The sequence below is a fragment of the Neopsephotus bourkii genome, unplaced genomic scaffold, assembly GCF_033783945.1.
Source record: "Neopsephotus bourkii isolate Nb327-2 ecotype Australia unplaced genomic scaffold, CSIRO-AGI_Nbou_v1 NB_284, whole genome shotgun sequence".
NCBI lineage: Eukaryota > Metazoa > Chordata > Aves > Psittaciformes > Psittacidae > Neopsephotus > Neopsephotus bourkii.
Window position 1 is genome coordinate 1610362 of NW_026900793.1, and position 15252 is coordinate 1625613.

The 15252-nt window shown below is 52.5% G+C and overlaps 1 long non-coding RNA gene across 1 annotated transcript; it reads right to left on the minus strand.

Annotated features, from left to right (window-relative positions):
* Positions 1-10973: 10973 nt before the first annotated feature.
* LOC133208775 (uncharacterized) lies at positions 10974-13196 on the minus strand. The gene is made up of 2 exons (XR_009724509.1): positions 12925-13196; positions 10974-12275 (listed from the first exon to the last, which is right to left on the minus strand). It is a non-coding gene; the product is annotated as an uncharacterized LOC133208775 (long non-coding RNA).
* Between the last annotated feature and the right edge of the window lie 2056 nt (positions 13197-15252).

Below are 15252 nucleotides of genomic sequence, written 5' to 3' on the forward strand. Positions count from 1 at the left end.
CCTTTTTATGTGAATCAGTCCCCTGGTTCCAGAAGTTTTCCATGCCTCACACAAACTGTTCCTGTTACAAAATAGATTTGATCTTTCTCTTTTTAATGAGGAGGATGACATTAAAAATGTGGTTTTGTGTGAACTGCTTCCATGGCAGTCTATTTTCACCATGCAGGCAGTCAAACACTGATGGGCTGCTCAGAGAGCTGTGCAATTTCCCCCCCTGTTGGTTTTCAAGATCAGACTCAGAACAGCCCCGAGTAACCCGGTCTGACCTCAGGGCTGACCTGGATCTAAGCAGGAGGTTTGATTAGAGCCCTCCTGTGGTCCTTTCTCACCTGGGTTATCCTACAAGCCCTTGCTCTCCAAATATCCATGGACATGAGTAAGAGAGGGAACAGCTCCCCCTTCCCCATTCTGGGACAAACGAGACATTCTCTTTTTTTGCCCTAACTTCTGTTCTCTTTGGTGTCTCACTATAAACTTCTTCAGCAAACACTGTTACAAAGGGAAGAGCCAGGATCTGCCTCACCAGCTGATTCCCAGGCCTGGCAACCTGACTGTGTCTCATAGAATCATAGAATGGCTGGAAAGGACCTTGAGATCATCTAGCTCAAACCCCCTGCCATGGGCAGGGACACCTCACCCTAGACCATGTAGCTCAAGGCTCTGCCCAGCCTTGCCTTGAAACCTTGGCCCGACCCTCTTGACAGGGCTTTTTCCCAGCTGGCTGCGTTTCAAGACCTGGGCTGTATCTTGTGTAACAGGAAAGATACTGTTCTTTAAAATACACAAACAAACGTGCACACACACAGCACCATAGTTGTAACACAGCTTAAAACTGTGCTGAACAAATGATGTCTCAGACAAAAAGTACAAATTGGATTGTATTTCAAGGTACTTTTCAGACAGTCAGGATCTGCTTTTCCAAAAAGCCAAGATCTACTACTGACACCGTAACAGAGCCACTGTCACACACTGACACACAGAATATCCCAAAGAGGACGTTTTTCTCTGTCTTTAGTACCAAAGCAGCACTCGTATACGCTGGGCTCCCTGTTTCCTCTTAGCCTTATTCGTAAGTCTGGATCCTCATGAAAACACAGACACAACACAGCCCTGCGAGCAGGATGAGCACCCTATTGCAAAACGCTCTGTGCTCGGATGCTCCGAACCATTTGTGGATTTCATCAGCGTCAGCAAAACAAGCGCCGTGTTCGACGTGGCTTTTTTTGTGACTCAAGTGTGCCCAAGAAAGCGGAACAGCAGAAGCTGTCCACTTCCCCTTGCCCAGTTTATTTTTACTGCTGGTTGCTGTGGGAAGCTATTGTGATTCAGTGTTGCAGTAGGAAGTTACTAACGCCGCTCTTGCAGCGGAGGACGTTGAGGTTCTTATGCAAGCCCCAGTCACAGTGAAAATAGCTGACCTTTCAGTATGCTTATCAAAGCACCTTCAATTCATACAGGGAACAGAGGGTGGTTACAAAGAACTTACTCTGGGTCAAAAGCCCTTGGTGGACTGAAAACAGTGCCCAGATATCTCATAGGGACCCCACCGAAGGAGGCGGTGCTCTGAAACCAGGATGAAACGTTTCACCTCCGTTTTGCGGTCGCATTAGCAACCGCACCAGTTTCAGGACCGGCTCCGGGCGCGTCACCTGCAGAGACAAGACCAGATTTCACCCTGGGGAGGGCGAAAGTAAAGTAACGTCAGTGAGCGCTGGTGCGGCATCACCTGCCTGCCCAGCCAGGAGCTGAGGGACACGGGGGGGATCCTCCTCCCACCTCCGGGCCCTCAGGATCACGGTTCACCCTGCAGGCACAGGCAGGGCAGGCTCCGGTGGGTGCCAGCCTGTCGGCGTGCTGCCCTCTGGAGTCAGCCGCTCCAAAATGCACCTCGGCCGAAAACCGGGCCGAGTCACCAGCATCCCTCTGCCCGGCCCCTTCGCGTCCTCCCCGCAGCAGAGGGATGCTGCCATGCAGGGGGATTTCTCCCGTGAAAAGAGAACCCCCTGCTCTGCAGGGCGTTGTGTGCATCCCCCTCAGGTGCCCTCCCAAGGAGAAAGCATCTCGTGCACGTGAGGTTTCCCGAAACACGGATGCTGTGCACCAGCACCTCCTTCAGCACAGCAGGGCTGGCAGCTCAAGGGTCTCGGAGGTGTTTGCCTCCCCACGTTCGTGGCTCTGCTGAGAGCCATAAGACCAGCATGTGTCTGGAAATGAGCAGCTTAACTCAACTCCAGAGCCCCAAGTGCTTGTGACAAGGACAGCACAAAGCAGTAACTGCTCTACAGATGGGCTGCCATCGTCTCTGCTGTATGACTGCAGCTGGCGTCGGGTTTCTAATGCACAGGGTTGTGTGTATCTTCCTGGCTGTTGTTCTGATGTGGAAAGACTCCTCCAACAGTCTTTCTACTCGATGGTGATCAGTAACATCCCATGCCCACAGCCACATCGTGTCAGCTTGGCTTCAGATTACTTCTGTGCTCACCCATTCTGGTCTCCCATGATGCCAATGCAGCTCCCATCTCAGGTTCCTCATTTCCATTGCCACCACCACTCTTCTCCCACGTTCTCCGAATGCCAAGCCCTCAGGCTGTATTTTGATGTCTCTTTTCCACCTGGATCCTTGTCTTGCGTTTTAGAAACAAAGCCCATGAATCATGGCAGAACACAAGGTAAATGCATCCTTAGATGTTTACTCAAACCTCAGTCCAGGTCCTGACTTAGCACACCGGTGGCATTGCTCCCAAGGATGTGACAGACACTACTTTGCACCAGAGAGCAACCAGAGTCTGAGTACGGCTGAGGTGGGGGCTAGGGTTCCCAAGGATTTGAAGAGTCAAGCAGAAGAATTTGCAATCAGAACCTGGTTGGAAGTTAAACCACATTTTCTTCTTCAAAAGAAACCTCTGAAAAACACCTCTGCTTTTTGTTTTCATTTTTAACAGGCACTTTCTCAGCAGCATTGCACCCCAAAAAGATTTTCCTTCCAGTCTCAGCTGCCAAAGCTCCCTTCCCCCAACAACTCCGAGCTGTAGCAGATAAACCTTCCTAGGACTTAACTTCACATTGCTCAGTCAGCTGTTTGCAACATCTAATAACAAGCATCGGGTATGATTCATGGCCCAGATACAATCCATAAAGCTATTAAGCTCCTTCTAGCAGCTGTCTTCACCTGTCTCAGGTGCCTGTGGTCAAATACCCATCAGTACCAAGAGAGGATGCTCTGCCTGTCAGCTTGATGGTGGATGGACTGGCAGCTGGAGGCAATGTTCTGCGAGCCGTATTTCAGCTGGGAACTTGCTTGCATGACCTGGGCTCCCGGGGTAGTTCTGGTTTGCTCTGTGATGCTGAGGGAAATCAGTTCCCTGTACTGCTGCCTTCACATCTGTGGAATGTGGCTGGTGCCTCCCCATCACCTTTGCAGGCATTTGGTTGCTAGAGAACCAAGCAGGGGGCTGGTGTGATGTTAACATCCCCTTGCAGTGCTGAATTCCTTGGACTGAATGGCTTTTATTCTACCTAAAAGAAAAAAACCCAAAACCAACCTAACACACTTTTTCTTTGACTTCAGCTTTCCTTCCTAATGACTTAATTGAGGTAGGAGTGGTTTTGTCAGGGAAGGGCACTTGTTGATGGTTTACCCCATGTTTCCTTCATGTACGTAAGAGGTTAACTCCTGGTAGAAGAAATAGATGCATGGTTTTAACAGAAAGAAAAAAAAAAAGAGAGAGAAAGGCACAAATTTGCTTTCTACTCCTGCACTAATTTGTGACTATTTTTATCAACGTTAGCACTGAGCCAGGGTAAAAATACTCCCTAGAAAGTTTAGAATTTACATTTGTCTTCATATATATTCAGCAGAAAGCTCGCTGCCCGGCCTCCGCGCAGCCTAATCTGGATTCATTAGCTTCACCCGCCCCCAAGAGAAGCGTCAGATGACTTTGGCCTGGTGAATCCTTCACCCACAAACACTCAGAGGGAGGATCCATGCTCAGGGCTCTCTGTTCTGCAGCAAGAGGCCCTGTGGAGCACCAGCAGGCATCTAACCCAGGGATGGGAACACATTCACTCTTCCTAACACAGCCCCTCTTCAGGGCAAAGCCCCTGGTGGGCTCCATCCTGTGAGGATGCTGAGCCCTAACAAGCATCTCCCCCCTGCTGGAATAGCCAAAAACTCAGGAGGCCACTATGACTTCCAGGGAACGAAGGAGAGAAAAGGGGGCTCATAAGTAACCAGTAGCCAAGGGCCCCAATGGGCTCCACCAGCAGCTCCAATCTAATGTGGGAAAACATCATTGAGCAATGACGGCTTCCCTTCTTCCCTGCCTCTGCTTCCTGTGCTCCAGGCTCCTTCCAGAGGGAGAACTTGAGAAGGTTTAAGACTATTTATCCTTTTAGCAATGGGCTTTAAATGGGCAGGTACAGAAGCTGTGTGCTACCATGCTTACAAAGCCTTCCCTGCAGAGGATTAGAGGAGGGGGCAGCTCCAGTGCTCCCTTTGGCGTTAGACCACTAAGGCTGCCACTGCAGTGACGGAGCACACATGGACTTGAAAAGCCAACATCTACTCTCATACATGTGTTGGATATAGACTGCACAGAGTATAGTTGAATATATACCTACATACCCCAATTACAATCATTCCTCATTCTGCATGCCAAAAAGCCTCTCCTCCTTGGAAAACAGTCAGACAAGCGAGGAATGCCCCAAGACAGTGAGTGCAGGACCTGGTGGTGCTATCTGAGCACCTCCCCTCTGATCCTGTCTCCATCGCTTCCCCAGCTCTGCAGCACCCTGGGCTGCCTGCCCTGCACACGTCAGCTCCTCGACAGCTTCTCCCAGGCTGCTTTCACGCAGCAGTTTCCTGCAGAGCACCAGTTCTTCCCTAAGGATCCCAGTGGCCAGCTTCCTCGTGTGGGTTTGCACAGGAAACACCTGCGAAAGCAGCTTCCCCACCCACCAGGAGGGGCTGTGAATGAGCACAGTGGGCACAGGCTGCACCCAGCTCTGCATCCCTAACCCAGCTCCCCATCCATCCATGCCCAGCGGTGAGTTCTGTGCCCCATCTCTCCCAAGCTGCTCTTAGGGTGCTGGCTTGGGGCAGGGGAAGCAGAGGGATGTGGAGAGCCTGGGATGGGTGCAAGCAGACAATTATAGTTCATACCTTTTCATTCCAACGAGGAGGAAGGTCTCCCAGCCAGGGCATGTCCCCCCACCATGCTGCTTGTCATACACATAGTTGTTCTGGTTTGGATGGATTTGGTGGCTATGAATGGATGAGCAACCCAGGCTCCTGCCCCACTTTAAGGTCTCGCCTCTCATGGTGCGGCAACACTGGTTTACATTGAGAAGTTTGTCAGTCATCCATGAAGATGTTCTAGTTCCTGGAGGTTTTTTCCTGCCCAAGTCCCCTGGTTTTTCAACCCCTCATTGAAATTAAAATAAAGCATAAAAGAAACCCCAAGAAGGCATTTCTGTGAAGCGTTTTGGGAGCAAGGGGCTGGTTCCCTTCTCAGAGCGTTGTAAACCAACTTCTGTTTTCCTCCCAGTGTTAGGAACGTTCAGCTGAACCCCACTTTTTTCCCCAGAAAAAGTTTAGTTTCCAGGAAACAGAGGTTTCTTTTGAACACAAAGTGGCTCTTGGAACAGGCTCTTTTTCACTTGCTTTCTTTTAAATGCACTTAACAAAGCTCCAATTCTCTGTGAACTCATTCAGCAATCGCTGCCAGTCCCCGGTCCAGCCCGTCTGATGCTCTTGGGTACACTCACAGCTTTTGGGTACACATCTGTGACCTGCAAGAACATGATCCAGCACACAGGTGTCAGGAGAGAGACTGGTCCCTTCCCACTCACCACTGACTTAATGGTGTGATGCTGCGCAGGTCCCTTCCCTCTCTCTGTGTCCTGCTTCCCAGCCCTTGAGATGGGGTTAAAGTCCCTTCATGCAGCATTTTCCTGGACCCAAAAGCTGGCAAGAAACACCCCCAAGGTGCAGATCCCGTTTCCAACAGTGGCAGCAGTGCTTGGTGACAAAGGAGGAATCAAAACCTTCTTCCTTCTCCCTTGGCCTGCTATCAGTGTTCTTCCTACTGCAGCCCAAACTGTTGCTGGCTTATGGTCAGCCTGCCCTGGAAGCTCTGCTGGGCCTTCAGCCCAGTCTAACCCCAGTAAACAAGACACTGGGTGGTGTTAGCATGAAGGAGTAATGCACAAGTGATCCTGATGGAAGGCCCTTGCTGGATCCTGCCTGAGACAGCACGTGTCTTGCTGTGTCTGCTGACAGCACCATCTCTGATGGGTTCCTGAGGGTCCAGAGCTTGCTGGGAAGTAGCTTGGAGGGGCCAGCTTTGGTGGCCAAAGGGGACCTGGGGGAAGCCTTCCCAGCTGTAACAACTGCCTGGCTTTTACAGGCAGCTGCTATAGCTGGGATGGCCCCAGGACATGTACAAAGCTGGTAGGGACAGGGAGAGGTCACATCATTTAATAGCTCAAGTATTGGAGCAGGGAGAAAAGGAGAAAAGGATGTGCGACCACTGACCACGATAGGGGAGGAGGATGTGGCCTGGGGACACACAAGGAAAGGGGGATCCTGCAAGCATCTTGTGCTGTTTGAGCATACACGTGCATTGTGCCCGTGTGCCACCAGTTCTTTGCTCCCGATTTGAGAGCTTGGAGCAGTGACCATGGAGAGGGGAGCGGGCAGCTTTGAAGCAAGCACATCCTGAGGAGTGAGTCACCGGCTCTGCGTCAGGAGCCAGGCTCATCTCCAGAGGGCAGGGCATCCTGCAGGAGAGCGCTCTGGGGACGTCCCTGCAGCAGGATTAAAAGGCAACCGGGCCCTTGCATTAGGGCAACCATTGGAGATGGCAGGCAGAGGGGTGACCGGCTTGGATCCCACACAGCTCAGCACGCAGCCAGTCAGCCCTGGCCCTGCAAAGCAGCTGCCCATGAGGACACAGTGGTGGGAGCACAGCTCATTGGGGCAGGCTGCTCCCAGGAGCACACACCTAACCCAAGCCTTTCTTAGGAAAACTAGGGGAGGCTGGGTGAGGGTGGTGGCATTTCTCATGGGAAACATTATTTCCTTGTAAACCATGGGTATTCAGGCCAAGCAAAAGCTACTAGCAAAGTGGCGTCAGACACATTAAGCCGGTTGAGTCAGGAGGTAATTTCCAAGAGCATATAAGGTAATTTCCGAGGACCAGGAGTGTTTCATCACCGTGATTTCCTGGTAACATCTTCAGCTGTTTTGCTTTTAAGAATTAGCCTTTTGTTTACTATTTTAGCTGATTTCCCCATGGAAAGCCTTTCATTTACTCCCCAACATTACCTGGAGCTTCTCATCTGAGTGGGTGAAGGAGGAGGTGGAAGAGGAACAGCTTTTCAGCAGCATGGCCAATGTGCCAGAAATGATACCTTTTTTTTAGCTATTCATAAAGATAACGAGAAATGAAAAGGTTGTCTAGGGAGGGAGATCTCTACTCAGAAAACATGAAATGTGAGCGTGCTGCTGTCTTTTCTGCTGGGGACCTGGCATTTCTGATGCTAGATCTCCTAGGGTTTGCCCTATGGGGCAGATGTCCCAGAAGGGCAGCCAAGGATGGATGGATGGGATAGGAACCTACCAAGGGATTCACACCCACCGTAGAAGGGCTGCAAGGCCTCAAAGATAGAAGCAAATGTGACAGTAGAAAAGGAGTATCTCAGAGCCCAGACTCGTTGGGTGAAAGGCGCTGGAAATGCAAAGGATGTATTTAAAGGGCTGGGAGAGGGCCCAGGGGAGCGGGACCGAGCTGTTATCTGCTGCATCAGCTGCGAGTCTGGCTCAGGAGCTACAAATAAAATCAGGCTTGAAGTAGATGTCTTTAAATATTTAAATTACTTTCAGTAATTCATATGGTGACATTTTAACAGCAAGCGAATGGCTTCAGTGCTAAAAGGAAGTGGTTGCAGGTAACAATGCTTAATTTAAGAGGGAACAGCCGGTATCAAGGCAGGATCTCAGTGCTGAATTCAACCTGTGCTCCTCTCTGAACCAAGGAATGCAGAGTAAATCCTGAGGGCTGTGGATGGTGGAAGGCACAGAGCACTGTGATGGAAGCGCTGGCACCGGTACCCAGCGGAGCTGGGGATGACCCCAGTGCTCAGGCACGGCAGCAGCAGGGCCCCTGTGCAGAGCTGCTCCATGGGCTCCTCCCTGGGGTGGGGATGGGCTCCATGGGCTCCCCCCGGTGAGGACCACCAGGGCCTGGTGACACCAGCACCTCCTGCCCACCCTCAGCCTGTGGGACCTCTGCTCTGAGGCACCTAAGGCTGGGATCCAGCCCGGGTACGAGCAAGCAGAACTCACTGAAGGCAAGTTAAACACGGGCTGTGCTTCGCTGCTGGTGTGCCCGGCCAACTTGGAGAGCTGAGCCGGGTCTGTTACATCAGTCACACTGGATTTCATAACATCAGACATTTCAATGAGGGTGACTCATTCTCTCTCGAAGTGTATTGTATGTATGAGCAAAGATGATTAACTTTTGCTGAATGGCATGATTTCTGGGATGGGAACTGCTATTAATTAGGAGCGGATCTCAGCTGTTCACAAACCCTGTTTTCATGGCCTACTTTGTGTGTTTTTCTCTGTTCTGCTTGTTTTTTTAGCTCAGGATAAATATTGAAGTGCCCTTCACTGCTATCTGTTGCTAAAGCAGCCAGATGTCCAGCGAAGGCATCTGACTTTCATGGCCAGGCACAGCCCAGGGCTGTCAGTTTCTGTGGCCAAGCTTCTGCTCCCTAACCCCAAAAGCTCAGTTTTCATATTAAAAGCAAAGAAAACAAAATAAAAGAACACTTCCGACCATTGCAAGTGCAGTAGATAAACTGGCAAGGGAGCTAAAATAACCTTAAATGGCTCAGAATATAAAACACAAAGAATTACCCTTCCACCAATTACCAAGCCACCTCCTCGTGACTCCCAGCATCCCTGTTGTGAGGACAAGGTCCCTTCCCAGCTCTCACCCCATCCCATGACACCCGCAGTGATCAACCAGAGAGCCAAGCACCCCACTCTGCTCCAACTCCATTGCTGCTCTGGGCAACAACATGGTCTTGGGAATACACAGACTATGGCCAAACTCTCTGCCAGGCCAGGGAGGAGCTGGAGAGAGGTTTCTTGTCCTTGGTTCCTCTTGAGACACCACCATGCAAGTGTATTGGGACTTCCTGAGAAAGGACAGACCATGGCTCACCCTGATACTCAGCCAACAACTGAGGTTCATTGGTTTTCCCCATCACCCCCATCACCATGCACCTTCCTCAGCACTTACTCAGCTCCTTGAATGTCAAGCAGGGGCTGTGGGCAGCAGTTAAGCAAAGGTCACTGAATCCACGCTTTTCCCTTTCATCAGCTGAGGCTGCAGGAAGCTCCTGGGCACAGGCTGGAGGCAGGGTCCTGCAGGGATGATGAGCACGGGCAAAGCCTGAACGAAGCAAACCTTGCCTGTGTTTGTAATTAATCGAGGTGAAAAGAGCTCAGTTTTTTGGTCAAAACTGAGGTGAAGTCTGAGCATTCCAGTACGAATGGGGGTGCGCAGTGAACCCGCCTGTGCTGCTGGCCAGGGTGCTTTGGAAACCTCTAAGGTAGCGACTTGCTTGCTCTGCCCTGCCCCTCCTGCCTTGCGGTGGGCAGAGGCAGCCCTCCTTTCCCCACAGCTGGGGCTGACTCGCTCTGGCTCGGGCACTGCTACCGGGCTGATGGCAGCGGATCTGCTGCCCAAGCTCCCCGGTACCAACCACAGCTCCCAGCTCTTGAGAAGCTTGGAGGTGTGGGAGCATTAAAGGCTTCTCCTTTCAGGCTCAGCAGTGAGGAATGTGCATTCGAAACAGAGATAGGGCTGGTTTCTCTCGAGCTCATGGGAGAACACCGCTTGTCCTGTGCACCAGCACAACCATCAGCATCTCCGAGGTAAAGTGGCACCTAGGGGTAGGAAATCCCCACACCTTTCCTAAACCGGGGCCGTTTGCACTCCCGAAGTGCCTCTGACAGATGGAGGATGGATTCGGGCACAAGGCTGGGACACGTGAGCCACTGCCCGAACTCGGGGCGTGCGGCAGAGGCTGAGCCACGCAGCACCGAGGGTTTCCTTGGAGACTGGCGCTGTAGGGGCTTCTCCTCCCGAGGATCCTTCCCCTGCCTTACCAAAGGAACACCCCGAGCCCCATCCCTGCCAGAGAGCCGCAGGGCTCCACCGTGCCGCGGGAGGAAGGGGCAGTGCTGGGGGTTTCCAGGCCCGCAGCTCCCTCACGCTTCCCAAATGCACACGGGAGCAGCAGTCTCCAAGGCGATTCCCATCGCGATGTGTGCAGCGCAGCCGGTGCTGCGGGGGGCAGTTCCAGCACTGCCCGTGAATGAGCAGAGCGCTGCTGCCAGCAGCCGATGGGATCTCCGCAGGGAGCTGCTGACATCGCCCAGCCAAGGGGCAAGGGCAGGGCTCTCGGGGAGCCTCCTGCCCCGGTCACTGCCCGGCCACTGGAGCCTGCAGGCATAAATCACCCCACAACAGAGCTGCAGAACCAGAGGAAGCGCTTCCAGTCCTCCCAGCGAAGCAGCTCTGGTGTGCCAGGAACGGGCACCAGTGCAGGCAGGCAGCAGGCGAGGAGCAGCGCGGAGGCAAGGCTCTGCAGCAGCACTGGTACCACCAGCTAAAAGCTCCTGCTTCATCCAAGGCTTTGGTCCTCAGCCATGAGTTACACAAAGCCCCCGAGTGCTGCCATTTTATCTCACAGTTCAGATGCTCAGCCCTAAACAAACCCACCCAGGTTTGCTCCCTCCCCACATCTCCCACTGAAGTCAACACTCATCCATGCCTCCGGTTCGAACCGCTCACATCCTGCCATTGCAGCTTTGTTTAAATCTGTGCAGAGCTCAACCTGTTGTCACACACACACTAATTTGTATGTTTCTAATTATTTGTTTCCATCTTAAAACCTGTTTTTCAGCAGATTGCAGCTTTATTTTAATACATGCTTGGCGGGAGCTTGATATACTGGTTGCCAGTAACCTAGACGCAAATGGGCTTGCCTTGCATAGGGGAAGCAGGGGGAGAAAAGAGACTGAGTTAAGCTGAATTAAAAGCCTATTTGTACAAATGAATTAAGCAGAACCAGGAAACAAGCAGCAGCTTTGCATCACAGAAGATTCTGCTTTTATATTCCTCTGTTTCTACCCCTTGAAACAAGATGTATCTCAGCACTCGTTAAAGGGCATGTGAAACATCTCCTTATGCAAACACTGAGCACGTCCATTTTATGTGATTAAAGCTCTTAAACTTCTTTTTACTCCCATATTTGACATTAAGAAGTAGCTGAGCAGTGGACAACCAAACCAGGACCATTTTCCACCTGCTTTCCCAGGATGTGAATGCAGAGAGTCAGGGACCATCCTAAGCCTCTTCATTGAAGCAGCTTCCACCAACAGCCTCTTACTCATCCAGTAGCAGGCTGAGCACTTTGCTTCATAGTCATTTGCACCCAGGTCTTCAAAGGGCAGGAGGAACAGCTGAAAGCAAACTGGGGTGCTACTCTAAGGCAGCTGCATTGCTGTAACGCACCAGACAGCATAACCAGTGCTCTGGAATCTGTCTCTGTTTCATCCTTTCTCTGTAGCTCTTTCTCCTGTGCTGAGGATTCTGAGGCCTCTGAACTAAAATGCAGATTAGGAGACGGACTCTGAGGCAATTAAACCAAGAGAAAGAAACATATGTTATTTGCTGGCAAATATTGGCTTTTTAGTGGAGCTCACGTTCTGCATAACACACTGACGAGCCGCTTCTCTGTCGACAAAGTGGCCTGGGACTTTGGAGGAGATGCTCTGAGTGCATGGTCCAGGGCACCTGCGAAAGACGCCTTGTTGCTGGTGTGCAGAGGTCCCGTTGGAAGGCTGATGGTGTGCAGCATCTCCAGATGAGCACTAGTGACCTTCTCTCCCTCTTGCAGGTCTTGGGCTCTGTGTGACACACGGACTGGAGCAGCCCCTCCATCACTCCCACACACTTGGCAGCAGCACGGAGGTCACACAGGAAAAAGCCTTTTGCCAGGCCACGTTTTGGAGTGGGAGATGAGCTGAAGATGGCCATTGCCTCCTGGTGTCATCCTGGCAGGAGAGCATCTCATCCAGACTCATCTGCCTGCAGCTGAACCAGTGGGGACACGGAGGGTCCATCACCTCCTGGAAGCCCATCCTTGTTTCCGCCAAAGACATTTTTGGTGAGCTTCCGCTCCTTTTCCTACTGCTAAAAAAGAAAGGAAAAGGGAAGAGACGCACTTGATGTTAAGGAAATCTAACAGAGTATGCAGCAACCCAACTGCTCAGACACATATGCTGCCTTCCTTCTGCTCTGCACCAGCGAGGCTGTGCCATATTTAGATCTGGCTCCATCTCTTGCAAACTTGACCAACTGTTCCTCCACAGTGTCAGCGTCGCTTGTTTACCCCCAAACTGTTCATGAAAGCCTCAATTTGCGAGGGAATAGGGAAAAAATAAAGTAGGTTTTTATTTTTAAGGCCAGGAGAAGTCCTCAGTGCTGAAAGCCTGGATCAGAGCATCACTGGGTAGAGAGGTCCGAAGATCCCTGGGTGAGTCACCTTCAATAGGGAAAGGAGCTCCTGTGTGTGCAGGCAGATGCTTCCTAGCAACCCCTCTGCAGCAGCCCCGCGCTCACTGCCCATGGATGCTCCTGCAGGGAGCACGCTCCCAGTCTCAGTGACCACACATGAGGGGAGGCAAAGGCCTGTGGTCACGTCTGCCCCTGCTGAGCTGCCCCGAGCAGAGCACTGAGCATCTGTGAGCACATGGCTCACAGCCTGCTTGAGGGAGAGGCTGAAAAGCCCGGTTTTGTTATGAATAGAGAACACAGGAAAGCCCAGAGGACATTTCCCTACCTTCTTCCCTTTGCTAAGCCACAGGCTCACCGCAGGGTTTGGGCACTGGCTTTGGGTCCAGGAGTCAGGCAGAGACGGCCTTGCCCAACACTTTCACCCATGGTTTTGCCACGCACAAGGCAGAGGTGAGCCCTTGTCCTCCCGCATACAGTGGGCAGCCTTGGAGGCTCCTCCTTGAGCATCCACATCTCTTCCTGGCTTGCCCCTGGTGTCATTACTGCTGGCTGTGGAGGATAAGGTGACAGCGTGCCCTGCAGCCTTGCAGGACGCTGCAGCATCATCTCAGCCCTCCCACCAGCTCCGGGGTTTGCATAGCAACCTGTCTCACGCTTGAGGCAGATCTGCCGGGGCTCAGACCCTTCCCCGGCGCGCTGTGCTGGTGAGGAGCGACGCGGCACAGCAGATGGATGAGATGTCAATTGGGTTTCACATGGGTTATATAAATAGGCTCAGAGGAGGCTGCGCCTGCGTGGTGCTCTGTTCACCACAGGACCCTCTCCTCCCTTCCCGTTAACCTCACAGACACCCCAGTAGCGCCCAGTGTGCCCACAGCGAGCACTCACCGCAGCCGGGGCCGTCCTGCAGGCTGCCCTGCTCAGCAATGCAGGGAGCATCCTGCCCACCCCCTACCTGGGGCAGGCCTCACACACCAGAGCCACGACTCCCCCAGTTGGGTTCAGAGGGTGGGCAGAGGGGTATGGACCCTGCTGCTTCCTACCCAGGTGAGTAAGGGCAAGAACAGGGCTCTCAAGAACAGGTTTCTGCCAGGGCTTCTCCCCACTCAGAGGGGACACCAGAGGCTCCACACCACCTCCACTCATTGTGAACCCAAAGTACCTCAGCCCAACACCCTGCCCTTCAAGGTGCCTTTGCCTCCAGCAAAATGAGCATCATCACAAACTGGATGCATAGTTTGGGGCAGAAACTGGTGGAAATGTCATTAAACTTCCCCAGAGGATGCTCTGTCTGCATTCGTTATTTCACAGCCTCGTGTTCCATGGAAACAGGGTTTATGCAGCCATACCATCCGCACACCCCTCCCCTCTGCCTCCCCTTTTCATGGATGCTTCCAGCCACACTGTACAGGGGCTCCCAGTCATTGTACCAGTGCAATTTTGGGAAGCTCGGTGGCTGATGGGAAGATGCTGAGCACGTGTTTGTCTCCTACCAGCCAGCAAGAGCCCATGTGCACCCTCTACCCTGCGACCCAACGCCACTGGAAACCAGGCACTGCTGGTTTCCACAGCTCATGGAACAAGCTGTGTTATTTGTATTACAGTATCCTAGGAGCCCTAGTTCCTGTCCTGCATTTAGTCCCTGGCATGACCAGTATTTTCCATGGTCAGTCTGAAAGGAGGGAGCAGACTTTAACCCTTCTGGTAAAATGAGCAGATTCCCACATCAGGCTATTCCCATGCAACCCTCCCCATGAGAAACAAAGCCCTTCTCACATCAAAGCACACACAGAGAAATCCCTATTCCAGTGCTGGGCTGCCTCTAGGAGAGGTGCAGATGGGGAGGCTGACGGGGGCTGCTTGAGCCTTTGCATCTCCTGCCACCGGTACCGTGCTCAAACCCCACCTTCAGCCAAACCCTGCCAACACTCTGATCCAGCCTCTCTTTTCCAGCCATGCACTGTAAAGCAGCTCTCTTCTCCAGCTGAGCTAAGGCACAGGTCACCAAACACAGAAAGAAGATTTCTTGAGAGACAAGGCAGATAGACACCCATGTTTTGGGCCAGTTTCCCTGGTTTAGCCTAGTTTTCCTACCTGGGGAAATGCAAGCAGAGCCAGGGCCCCTGCTCTGGATCCCTGTGGAAGACACCAGGAGCTTCATCAGCCACCTCTGGCTTGAGATGGGCAGGCCAAGGCTCTGCAGACGTGAAACATGACTTGGAGCTTCTTGGGATCTGAGTCTGGCACCTGCTGAAGGACCCTGAGTTGGGATGACAAGGACTCCGGGAGGCCTTTAGGGAGATCACAGCCATCCTGGGCTTACCCATTACTGAGCTCCTTAGCCAGCCCAAACCACATCGACTACTGTTCCCATTCCTACGTGGGTCCATTGTCTGCGATCTGCCCCTAATTATGGGCAGCAGAAGGAAGAAAGGAAGCACAGAAGGGCTAGAGGTTCAGGTTGAGGAGTGCTGCGGTCCTGGGACACCAGCAATCCCTGAGGGAGCTGCAGATGGGGCTAGGAGAGATGCGGGGTGCAGGACCATGGAACCCCCATCTCAAGCCCCTCCAAGGGTGCAGAGCCAGGCTGGGCCACTTGTGGTGTGGGCCTGGAAAGCTGGACCAGGAAACTGGTGTGAGCTTGGAGACTGAG